We start from the raw sequence: 13,737 nt of genomic DNA, 5'->3' as shown, positions 1-13,737 counted from the left end.
TTTGTCAGCAGTACCCCTGCGCGTCAGTAGGCGTCTGCGGCTCCGCGTCCGTCGTCGGCGTCGTGATCACTGGGATGACGTCATTGGAGTACTTAGACGCCGCCCTCGCGCGCTGACGTCAGTTCTGTACATAGCTTTCCGCGCCGGGAACGCAGAGCCTTGCAAGAAACCGACACTGGTGCCATGAAACTAGGGCCCTGAGAGGGATGACCTTAACCCTAGATATCGGTTCGCAGAATGGGGAGGATGGGTGGGGCGGTAAGGAATCTAACTAACTAATGTTTCTTACAGATATATCGTTACGGAAGATAAGTAACTTGTGCATCTGAAAGAAACACGTTAGTTTATCTTAGAATAGATACCCCAGCAATACCAACCCCGGTGGTGTGTCTGCGAACCAAGATCACACCAGGAAGTCCTGGAGAACCGAACGGCCAAAGAAGCCATCCCTCCGGACTTGGCTGTTGAGGCAGTAATGCTTGGCAAACGTGTGCATCGAGGCCCATGTAGCTGCCTGACAAATGTCCTGCAAAGGGACTCCCATCCCAGGGCAGTAGTAGCCGCCGTGGCCCGAGTGGAATGGGCGCGCAGCCCCTCAGGAGGAATCTTTTTAGCCATTGAATAACAGACCTTGATGCACAAAACGACCCACCTAGAGATGGTCTGTTTGTGCACCGCCTGTCACTTCTTAGATCCCACGTAGCCAACAAAAAGTTGGTCGTCCACCCGGAACTGTTGTGTGCAGTTCAGAGAAAAAGAAAGTGCACATTTTGAGTCCAGACGGATGAGCCTCTCTTCCTCCTTCGAAGGATGTGGAGGCGGAAAGAAGGTGGGCAAGGTAAGGGTCTGGCCGATGTGAAAGGCAGTAACTACCTTGGGTAGAAAAGAAGGACGAATCCTCAGAAAAACTTTGTGCGGATGGATAGAGAGGAAAGGAGGCTTAGAGGAAAGAACGAACAGGGGGCACCGGGTTTCGTGCATGGATACATAAAACAATGTATACGTTGAACACTTAAGACCATAAATTAATAAATCAAACTATTGCAAGAGATTATTTTTATTTAGCAAATTCTTTTTTTGTCTTTTTTGTATAATGTTTTTATCAAAAAATATAAATATTTAGTCAACATGATAGTACATTCAATTCATACATATACCGGACACTTTCTTGCTTCTAATAGTCAATCTCAATGTATCTAGTACAGATCTAGTGTAATTCCATTAAAAATACATGATTCTACAGGAAACAGTTGTTCACAATAATTGGTTACAATGTGTTGATTGATCACAGTGATTGATAGCAATATCTAGTCATTCCTTGCTAGGGTTTATCCTTAATTGCAGTGGCCCCGTAACGTTTGTCAAAGGGCTTAGAGGAAAGAACCTGGAGCTCACTTACTCTTCTGGCAGAGGTGATGGCAACCAGGAAAGCAGTTTTGAGAGTCAGAAGACGAAGAGGACAGTTGTGGAGTGGCTCGAACGGAGCACACATCAGATAAGTTAATACCAGATTCAAGTCCCACTGAGGCATTACGAAAGGAACAGGAGGAAACATGTGAGTAATGCCTTTCAAGAACCTATTTACGATTGGGGAATTATAGAGAGAAGGCTTATCAGGAATCCTCAAGAAAGCTGAAACAGCTGAAAGGTGGTGATGGTGCCCAGAGCAGAGCCCTGCTGGGCCCTGGAAAGAAGAAAGAGGAGAACCTCAGAAAGAGGGGCATACATTTGTTCCACCTGCAGGCGTATACCGTTTTTGTGGAGGGACGACTGGCTGCCAGAATGACATCACAGACTTCAGGAGGCAAGTCAAATAGCATCAACTGCTGCCGCTCAATCTCCACGCACGAGGTGGAGGCCGGACAGGTTTGGGTGGAGGACCGTCCCCTGCTGTGACAGAAGGTCCTCCTAAAGAGGCAGTCGAATCGGGGGATCGATTGACAGACTGAGTTGCTCGGGATACCAGTATCTTCATGCCCAATTCGGAGCCACAAGGATGACTTGGGCCCGGTCGCGCCTGATCTTCTTCAGCACTCTGGGCAGGAGTGGTATGGGCCGAAAGGCGTATAACAGACCGCAACTCCACTCGCGACGAAAAGAGTCTCCGAACGAGTGCCGCCTTGGAAACTCCAACGCGCAGAACTGATGACATTGCGCGTTCTCTTCAGTTGCAAATAGATCTAACCAAGGCTCTCCCCACAGCCGCCGGCTTGCTAGGACCCCCAGTCGAGTCTGGGGGCCCGAAGGCGCACTGGCAGGACTCGACGGAGGGAAGAGAGTCCTCATGGCCACGAGGAAGTCTCGAATCCTGCCCGGATTCGCATGAAGTCCAGGGACCGGAGGCGACTCCTGCGGCTCCGGCAGAGCTGCGCGGGTGGTGCCACCGGAACTCTCGGCTGAGTCGCGTGACCGGTGTCAGAAGAGAGATATTGTCTCTTAGACTTCTTTTTACCATGCCTCGACTTACCTGAGTGCGAAGACTTGGATCCCGACGAACTGTGAGGACTGCAGCTCTGCAACCGGTTCCTCGACTTCTCCTCGACCGGGACCTCGAGCACCGCGGAGCCCGCTGCTGGTTCTCGAGGAGCTTGCGGGACCGCTCCCGCCTAGCTTTTGACGTCAAGGCCCGGCAGTCGGGGCACGACTTGTCATTGTGGTCGGCCCCTAGACAGTAGAGACACCAGCGGTGGGGTCGGTAATAGACATCAGTCGGTGACAGGCATCACACGGCTTGAAACCAGGCATCTCTACCGGCACCAGGAGTCAAAGTCGAGTCGAAAAAGATAGATAAAAATGACCAAAAAGTTAGTAAAAAAACTACTAAGGGTACGTTCTTCCTGGATCTGCCCTTGCTGGTGCAGAAAAAAGGAGAACTGATATCAGCGCGCGAGGGCGGCGTCTAAGTACTCCGACGACGTCAAGCCGGCGAACACGGCACCGATGACGGACGTGGAGCCACAGATGACGCCCTACCGACGCACAGGGTTACTGCTGACAAAAACTTTCCGGATCCAGTCTGACGCCTGGGGGTTATTCTAAGGTAAGGAATCTAACGAACGTGTTTCTTTCAGATTTTCCAGCCCGTGGTATTTTGTCTGAGGGTGACTTTTCACCTATAGTCGATATGTCTTTGGTGTTGTTCATGACTTCTGGCAGTTGTAGTCACAAAGGGGATTTATGATACCTTCAGGTTCCCCAATAAGAAAAGGGGAATATGTTATAAGATTGTTAGAGGATTTACAGATGTCACAAGAGGTCTCTGTGGTTAAATGTACAGTGTACAGGACAGGAAATGATTATGTGACAGCTAGTTACCAGCATACTGACAAGTTCAAGTTCAATTTATTTGATTTAGTTCTCTACTGAACAACAAATTTCATATAAAAAAAATTCTGTTACTATACACATAAAACAATCAATACAAATGTTAAAAAGATGTAAAAAATGTAAACAAATTATGACATAAAAAATTCGTCTGGGGGAGAGTTTAAAAGTGTGATCAAATTTCCGACAGATGCGGTATTATATCTAAATCGTATTAGTTTTAAATAGAGGCTTCTTACCTCAACTATTATCGGGTTTGGGCAAACCAACAATACATGCTTCGGATTATGCTTCAGATTTTGCACACCACCATTGCATAGATCACAATTGCTGGAGACCTGTTCTTTATGGGACCATTTAAAAGTCAGTGATTTAAGAGGGAGTAACCCAAGCCGCAGTAAAATAGAAAGTCGCCCAGTACTGTGCTCATGGGCTTTTGAGTATTTAACGGGGAATATGCAAATGAATCCGAAAATTAGACCAACTTAAATCTTTTGTTGTCTGTAGCTGATACTTGAGAGGGTGTTAAAATATTGCAAGAGGAGGTGCAAGAGACTAAATAGCAGGGCTGGATCGAAGCAGGTTGTGTTAACAATGAGGGTGACAGACAAAAGACCGGAGTTGCCTGATAGCCTGTTGTCTCCGAATGACAAAACATTTTCACGGTCTTGCACACATAAAGAGAGATGCTATGGGCAGATTGTTTTGACAAAACTGGTTTAATCCGTGGTTCAATTTGATGGCTAAGATTTGATGGCTAAGATTTTGTGGCACCTATGTGTTGTGTGTCAACAGGTGAAAGACAGTGATTACTGAAAATGTAATCTTATAGAAACATGAATGTTGCTTATGAGAATGTGATTACTGATTGCATCTATGAATAGCTTTAAGTCATATCGAAAGTCTTTCTTGCAGTCATCCACTCACTGCAGACAGAGGGGGGAAACAGATTAAAGAAAAGCACATTTCTAACAGTAAAAAATAAATAGAAATGAATGTCAAGAAAAGAAATTGTTTTGAAAAGAACATGCTTCAAATTAACAAAATCAAATAAAGTAGGATGAGAAGACAAAAAATAAATATACACCAGAAAGATAGTGGACAATTGCAAAATAAAGGCAGAAAAGTAGAAACAGCGAACTGACAGAGCAAAAGGGCTCTGCATAAACAGATCATACATTGAACCCATATGAGGAATAATTAAACATACACAATTGTGGGCTTACAACGAAGTTCTCTTTATTGCACTTCAGGTTAACTGGTAGGTGGCAAACCTACTTCCTTTCTCTGTCCTTCCCAAGGGGAGCCTCTCTGGAGTTCGATGCAGCTATTCCCTGACCTTTGCTGCCTGTTGCAGTGTCCTGATTCAATGGGGAAGTGGTAGATGGGTTGCTAGTGGTTGGCCCCACCTGGGCAGCCTGCCAGACCTCCAAGACTGTGGCAATTCGTGATAGGTGTCGGCAGAGTTCAAGATCCAGCTGCATCTGCACTGCTGCCAACTGTTTCTGCAGCTGTCGCTGGTGGCTCGTGTGCTCCCTGAGCGACTGGGTGACCCTGTTCTCCAGCCCTTTTATTGCACCTGTTTCAATGGGCATAACCTCCTCCATATTGGCAGGAACATTTTTTGGCATGACACTGTGGTTTGTCTGCGTTCTTGGCTGTCTAGCACAATAATCATTCACATTAGCTTCAACTGTTGGATAGAAGCCAGACTCCAGGTAAGGCTGATGCATACTAGCCTGCTGTGATGCAATGAGATGAGGTGCTGAACTGCTATTCAGACTTCCTTTCCATCCTTCACTGGATACAGTGACCCTGGATGGTGTATGTACCTTCTCCTGGTCATCGTCTTCCACCCCCACTACTTCCTCTTCACCATAGTTGCCTTGCTTTGGGATTACAGCTTGCAAGATCAAAGTCTGGTCCACTGAGCTGGATGAAGGCACACTGGCCCTCTGCTTGTTAAGATCTATGAACAAAAGGAGTGAAGGAGGCTGTGAAGTCATTCTGAGCAGTGATTGACAGCTTAACGTCATTGCTTTATGCTACGTAGCCAACAAATGCTTCAATGCCCTCACTTTATAACTAGTCCAGCCTTTACACATCATACTTTCAAGAGAACATGAAATGATGATGATGGTCTAAACGGAATGTGGAGCTGAAGGAATGTTGTGTCACTGCCACTGTGCCCAATTTATCATAACTGAGTTTAGCTCCATGTATTTACCTGTTACAGGGTTTGTGAAGGTCTGGACTAAGTTAAGACAAGTACAACTGCCCAGATCGTCACTGACTATTATCTGTCCTTAAAGAAATCGTGCGGGATAAAAACTGACCACAAGCACCCTAAAGAAATGTTTTTCTTGCAATTTATATTATAAATTCCAGCTTATTTCATATAAGATATACTGAATACCTGTATGCTATTAGAAAATTATAGTCTTTTTTAGAAAGCAGTTCATCTAATCTGGCTCTCAAAGTAAGTTAGCAGATTAAGGGGCCTATTAGGATGGCAGGTCCACCCGCCATCCTCGCGATGCTGGGATTGCTGCTAGACGGGCGGCGGTCCCGCACCGCTGAATAGGATGCGACCGCCACCCTGGAGGTTGCATTCCGCATATTTGACATTACGGCAGGTGCTGCTTGTAGCAGCACCCGCCGCAGTGCCAAATTAACATGTTGTGCACTCCCATGCACAATGTGGCAGGCACCACGCGGTGCCTGCCACCTTGTACATGGAACTGCAGGGGGTACCATGGGTACCCCCAAGTGCTCCTCCCACCCTGCTGGGGGCCCGCAACGGGCCCCTAAACCAAATCTCCACCAGGGCCTTTAAAGCCATGCATCATAATATGGTAAACCAGGGTGGGTGGTGGCGATCCGCCCGCCATCCTAATGACCCCCTAAGTTGGAAGTTTATCTGTATCTATTTTGAAATGCTTCTGTGCTTTAAAAATATCACAGTAGTAACTGTCAGGTAAATTTCCTGACGTGCAATATTTCTCACTTGCGATGAGGAGTTCAAATCCTAGTTCAAAATACGAGACAACCAGCATTTCAAATGTGTAGTATACGTGAGATAGAATAGAGTTTGAAAGCTGTGATTAAAAGTGTGTAGCCATAAATCATGTAAGCTTTATTTATGATTTATAAAAATGTTTTGTACTGTGATATTTTTAGATATTTAGCTGTGTGGAGTCCTCGGGCACTTTTAGTCTGTTTCATGTTCAATCAAAATCCATGAACAAAATAAATGAATGAGCATAATGCGCTCACTCAGGAATTTACTACTCAAAATACTACGGGAAAACACAAGATAAAAACAGTTAGGCACGTTGGGTTACCAACAAGAATTTTTTGTTGTTAGCTTACGAGAACCAAACGTTGAATGTGCTGATGTGTGCCTCTTTGAACAAGAAGGTTCCTAAAATACAACACGGTTTAAGAGGTGCTTAAGCCTACCACAGAATTGGTATACCATAGGTGTAAGTACAAATCTCTTCTCACCACTTGATAATTCTGCAGAGTATCCATAGAGAGCATTCTGCCACATTTTACGGACATTTTCAAGTGTAAATACAAAATGAAGTCAAAACATCAGTTCCCTTGGCCTGATGCGCACCGAATGCATATTGGCATATATCTAATTTTGGGAATAAAGTTTGGCCATGAGTTTATCAATGATGCGCACTGGCAGACATACCGCACCAATTTGGGTCAGGAGCAAATAAGCTCCATTCAGCTGTCAAGCATTTCTACCTAGAAAAATAACGTCTCCACTTTTTAGTATCTGGCCTCTGTCACACTCCTTCAAAAATATAAAATATTTACTAATTATCACAAGATTCCTCACTGTGGATTGTAATGAGGGCACTTGTACAGGTGACTATACAAAACGTAACTCTAGTGCCTAATTAACTCACTGTTAAAGAGTATTAGCTACCGGGACGAGGTGTTAAAGGATATAAACGAAAACTTGGTAGACAACCCCTGCTTTCCAAGCTGTATTCTCCTCTTGCTTCCTTCCGAATACCTTAACCTATCAATTACACTCACCCAAAGGGAATGCCAAAACACTAGCATTCCAAACAAGTTATCACAACAAGGTGGGGTACTGACAACATTCTGACCGAGGCCGAAAGCCGAGCAGAGTTGGAGGAGCGGAGCGGAGCGGCGTGAAGCGTGAAGTGAAGCCGAAAAATTGAAACTGAAAAACCGAATAGCCGTGCCGCAGCCGTAGCCGTTAGGGAAGAGAAGGCGGCGGGAAGTGGCAGCGGCAAGCAGCGAGCATTGGGGTTGAGCGTAGGGGCCTTACCTGCGTTCCCCGTACTTGTGGCAGCCGTTTTTTCCGCAGCAGCGGCAGACAGGCACTTGGGTCGAGCGCGGGGCTTTTCCTGCGCTCCCCGTGCTTGTAGTGGCCGTCTTTACCGCACCCGCACCGGCGGCACCAGCAGGGGAGGTGCAGCAGCGAGTGCTTGAAGTTGTGGTGCCTGAAACCTGAGGAGCGGAGGGGGACGGCGGGGAGCGCGGCATTCGAGCACTGTTTGTGCGAGGGAGACAGGTGGCGTCTCTACAGCGTGGGGGCTTCTACAGGCGAGAGCAGTGAAGCAAGGTGAGTCAGCCTGTCGCACGGCCTCCCTACTGCCTCCCCATCTCGCCACATCGTACACACCACAGCAACCATCTCTGACCCCTTTTTAACATCACCAACCTCCACACAGAAGCACAGAAGCTCAGTAGCAGCAGTAGTGCTCCCTGACAGCGCTACCTGCCCTCACCTTGATTGCAGGGAAACGTGAATGAAGACAGAGGGGGAGTAGTGATCAAGGGGCTGTGAGCAGCGAGGAGAACTGTAATAAGGGCCACCAACAACAGCCTTCCCTCGACCAATCAAGCCCAATAACTAACCAATTAATATACTAAACATTCTGAATCAGCCTTTTCACTACTGCTAGGTCGGACTTCGTTCAGACAAAAGTACTTGGGGGCGGTGCAGCTACCACCGGACAATTGTCTTAAAGGAACCAACCGCTTTTCTACGCACGCCTGTTTGCGCCTACCTACGGCGGACAAGACCTTCAACAAGAACGGCATATATCGTAATCACATTACCAAAGCACAAGACGCGGTATTGAAGATTAGGCGACAGCTAATCATCCAATGTGTAGAGCAACCATGCGGAAAAGGAATGCAGGCCTTTTAAAATCCCACCCCAACCATCATCCTCATAAATCAGCACGACGCCAAAAGGCTAGGATGCTATATCCCGTGGGCAAAGATAATACAAGACATGACACGACCCTACAGGACAGGATTACAAATGATGGGGAACAAGTGGAAGAAGAAAGGACAAACTCCCCTCCAGCTTCTGGGTCAGGCTCAGGACGGAAGCCATAAAGACACATCTAAGGACAAACGGGGACACCGGCATACCAGGAAGCCCGTGTTACCACAACGACACAGACAGCATAGTCTGCACCAAAAACACAAATACAAATAATAGTCGCAGTACTTGCAACAGAAATAGTCCTAAAGGCGCCAACGACATTAGGAAATATTTTCAACAACAATTAAAACAAAGCAACCCCTCTGATCATGGAAAATCAATCAACTCAACTCTTGTTGCCTTCAGGCTGGATACTTACCGCTTTAATGCCAACAAACCAGCAGGCACTACCAAAAACGGTACTTCAAACCACAACCCCCATCAGTTGTTCCTCTTTCACCAAAAGTTCTGATCGTTAAGGGTAAGACAAAACAAACTGAAGAATTTCCAAATGACCTTAATCAGACCAGAGCTAGTGACTTAGGAACTAATACACTTGTGCTCAAAAACCTGCCCGATGACTCTCCAGAACCACAACTTACTACTGCCTTTGGAGGAAGTGAAACAAATAAAGAATCCTATATCCTAACAGAAAATGCTGTGAACCTAAAGATCAAATGCCCACCCTCGGAACCCCAATCAGGGCCCCTGACAGCTCCGCGGCTATCCATCAAATTGGTGGACAAAGACGATGACGTGACACCCCAACGAAACGAACAATCTGTGTCAGGGTTGGAGGAAAGCATAACAAATTCAAGCGCACATTTGTCGTTCTGGGAATCCAGTTTAGCCCCACAAAGAATAGAAAACCATCTTGCAGTAATCAATGAGGCCTTGATATCAATGGGAAATGCTGCACTAATGCATGCGGACTAATTAGATATTCAAATCAACATTTTGCTGTCCGTAGCAAGCTCAATCACCGGAGTCGATTCAAAACTGGAACATCTAAACTCCTTAATACGCAGAGTGCAGGCGGACACAGAGGTAACAATGAAACCTTTAGATTGCGGGTGCTCCCCGATACTGCAGTCTTTGGAAAAACTCCCGGAAATAATGAACACATTAGTCACGGGTCTCAAGTACGAGGTAAACAGAAGGAAAAGCAACATGACACGCTTCTCCCCCAAAAAATCATTGCAGAGAACAAGCGTAAAGATCCCACACAATGGGACAAATATCACGTCTCCAACCTCAACGTTAGTTGGAGATTCAACAAACAAACCAACAATAAGTAATTTACAGTCTACTTTGTACTCAAACCAATGCTCAAAGGTCACCCAGAACAGCCTAGAGAGAACTAAAGAAACTTCCAGCAACAGCACCAATGAAACACAATGCCCATCGAGCCCTAACCTTCTGATCCCAAATCTAAATTTTTACGCATCTTCACAACCTCAGCTAACAATCAATAATAGTCCTGTTAGACTGGATGATTTCAATCCACTTGCCTCAGTGCGGCAATCCTCATCAAGGAAAAATAAGAAAAAAACTGAAAAAGCTAAATAAAATAAAAAAAGACAAAAGCTATGCAAAAGGGAAAATTGAGCACTGGTTTGCACCAGCAAACAAGGATAACAAAGCTACCAGCAGTGAGGATCAGAAGGGTCGGGGTTCAACCTTTATAGATCAAAAGAGAGAAATACAAACACAAATTACATGAAATATCTACCACAGCAATGGTTCCCAAGAGCCTACCATGCGCTCCAAGTGAAAACGTGCCTAAAGCTTCAACTGAAAGACCTCCCGTGCTACGTGGCATCTCGAAGCATGTACATGGCATACAGGTCAACGATCTTGAGAATGATAACAGGCACAAAATTGACACGATAGACATAAATGCCTGTAAGGGCCATCAATAGGAACTCACATCTAACATGCAGAGGGAACAAATCACCACCCAAGCAAGTAACAATGACGGCCGACTTCAGAAGGACCATACCATCGCCCCTAGGTTTGACCCGAACACTCACACCACAAAAACAATCAGGATCGAGGAGGGATGGGTCCCAGGGGACAACCCCACCCGGAACTTAAATGAGCCTCTTGTTACCTCTATGGTGCCTTCTATCACACTTAAGCCCGCTCAGTCATTAGACCTTGATCTCGAAAATCTAAAAGTATTGCAATATCCAGAATACATCTCGCAAGGGAGCTGGGACAGCCTCAATAGAGGGAACCGCCTGCAACTCTGCAAAAGCATTCCTTTCCTGGATAACATAAAATCAACAGATATGGAGAGGGTGGCCTTTTTTGGTCCAGGGCCCAGCGAACAAAACGAAACAACTGAGATAACCTTTACCAATTCCAACATGGCAAAGGCTCTGAAGGGATATAAAATACAACTGGATAATTGGGGAATAAAAATCAAACCCCCATTACCAACAAAATATCCGGAAATTTTGAAAGACAAAAACAGTCAACAGGGAGATGAAGATCTGAAGGGTAGGAAAAATATGTACACCACTCATTCAATCTCCCCCGCCCCCGGATCTATCCTATATAGTTCATTAGGAGGCACGCATGTAATACAGCTGAGCAGCAACTTAATCCAAATTTCCAAACGCACAGAAGGAGGTAATCGATCCTGCTCAATCGACCCCATGCAGGGCAGCAAAGATTGGTCTTGGCTGGCCCAGGCTTTAAATTCCACTCCCTAATATCAACATTGGCAATTCGTCAAATAATCCTCTGCTAACAACAAATAATATCCTGGGTAATAGCAGGTGTAAAGAGCCTGTTTCATGCATCATTAGCACCGATCAAGAGTTGGGCAACCACGTAATTCAAGCAATTCCCAACATTGGCTGTGCTCCCCATATCAATCCCACGAATAATTCAATCATCAACATAGAGTCTTGGAACGTCGCAGGGATACATAAAGCCTTGCAAAGCCCAAGCACAGTAGCACTCATGGTAGGAGCAGACATAATTTGTGTACAGGAAACATGGGCCACTTCCTCCACCCCATTATGGAACTATGCTGAATATTTCAAGCCTGCAAAAAAGGTTAACATCTTTGGGAGACCGTCAGGTGGCATCTCAATTTATATTAAGCAGCGCATTAAAAGTAAATTTTGCAATAATACAGAACACTTCAGGCACGTTTCTGGCCGGAATTTCGAAAGGCCTCATAACGACTAAGGGCCCGACTTCAATTCTCCTCATCAACATCTATTATAATCGTCATGGGCCGAACTCAAAAGGCAAACTGACCGACTTATTAAAAGAGATCGAAGCCCTATTGATACGATATGCAGGTATGGACTCAATTATATTGGGCAACTTCAATTTGCACGACCTAGGGCACACAACTGACGAAAACCAACACAATTGGAGCACTAGAAGATTCATTGCCCTAATGCGAGCCTACAAATTGGCAACAACACACTATATTACCATAAAAAATAACCCAACAGTATTGATACCTCCTACCTTTAATAACCAGAAAACAGTTGACTACATTGTACTAAGTGAATGCCTACAAAATCACATGTTAAGTTATACAGTTCAACCTCGGTTTGATAGCAAACATGCCGCTCTCATATTATTACTGTCCTTGAGTGCGAAATAAAGACATACCCTTCATCTTATTGGAACCACAAATGGGGACGAACAACATAGACTCCTCAAAAGAATCAAATGGGAACCGCTGCCGACCCATATGTTTGCTGTATGGAAATTGTCCTGGAAAGGTTGGCAGACCGACCGTAATGATCATGGAAGAATTGGAAAATGGGGCGTTCTCGCATATGATTTGGCCTACCAACTCCGAGGGAATAACAATCAAAGAGTTTATGATAACTCCACATACAAACTGGGATTCCAGCCAGCAATAAAAAAATCTTCTTAACTCCAAACGCAGAGAATATCTGGCAATTAGATCGATAACCGCATCAAATGACTTAAAGGAGGTGGCCAAGGCCCATGCAAAAGTTGTTTGGCAGGTGAAACATGAAGCAACCGAGCAAAAATGGTTGAAGATCTTTGAACTGCTTGCCCCTAGTAAAACCCAAGAATTTTGGCAATATATAAACAAGCTCAGCATATAACTACCTTGGAGTATGGCTCAGTGAAACTGGTCGGCCACAGGTCCATCAAACCAAGCTCCTGCAGAAGGCCAAAATGGTAACTTACGCCATCTGCAAACTTAACGCTACCTTGGAAAGCCCAACCACCATGGCCATCCAACGGGTTCTGAAAGCAAAACTGTTACCCTCCCTCAATTACGCCATACAGGCATTCCCAGTCAAATTGGGACAAGACCTCGAAAAGATCAACTGCGCAGCCTATAAAAAGCTATTTTGCCCTCCATCATGCACAAGGAACACTTTAATCCGCTTAGAAATCAATCTCACCGGGCAATCCTTGGAAGAACTGGCAAGCATGGCAAAATATTATTATCTAACGACTATAGCACCAGAGAACACGATGAAGCAAGTAATAAACAAAATATTCACAAAGTCAGGTAACCCGTGGTCAGCCAGTCTAACTCTAGCCAAAGAGCACCTGAATTTAGCAATAGAAAACTGGGACTCTAACATAATAAAATATACAAAAATCAAATCAGTTACGAAAAAGCAAGTAAGAACTTGCTCACAAAAACTGGACATTGAAGCATTGACGGTCGGAGGCTTCCACGAGTCTTAAAGCTCTCTTCACATTTTAAATGGCCCCAAACCACATCTTGTACAATCGTTGGGTAGGCAAGCCCTACAAAGGATTCTGGCTGCAAGACTGCATGTGCTCCCCTTAAAACAGCTGTATCCTTCTGTCAAAGTTGGTCCAGCGATCACGGAATGTCGCCTCTGTCATTACAAGCGTGAAACTCTATCTCACATTCTATTATGCTGTCCCTCCATGCTGTCAGTCCGTAGAATCCATCTAAGGCCCATTCTTCTCCAACTAGGTATATGGACGGTAAAAGAGGCATTTCTCCAATTATACTCGGGCACGGTGAAGCATATGGCCAACAACTTCGCCAAATGTATTTACCATGCGCGAATAGCATTAATGGATAAGACAACCATGGTATAAACTGACTTTTAACTGGGGGAAGCTTTCAAGTAGCATATGCTTCCAAAATA

At 45.3% G+C, this 13,737-nt stretch overlaps 1 protein-coding gene across 1 annotated transcript in view; it reads right to left on the bottom strand.

Moving 5' to 3' along the window:
• TEX14 (testis expressed 14, intercellular bridge forming factor) overlaps nt 1-13,737 on the bottom strand; it is a 1,917,691-nt gene that overhangs the window by 621,205 nt on the left and 1,282,749 nt on the right. The window lies entirely within an intron of this gene.

This window comes from Lissotriton vulgaris, chromosome 2_1, assembly GCF_964263255.1.
Source record: "Lissotriton vulgaris chromosome 2_1, aLisVul1.2, whole genome shotgun sequence".
NCBI lineage: Eukaryota > Metazoa > Chordata > Amphibia > Caudata > Salamandridae > Lissotriton > Lissotriton vulgaris.
The sequence above is the reverse complement of the archived record's forward strand: the minus strand, read 5'-3'. Positions and strand labels throughout refer to the sequence as shown.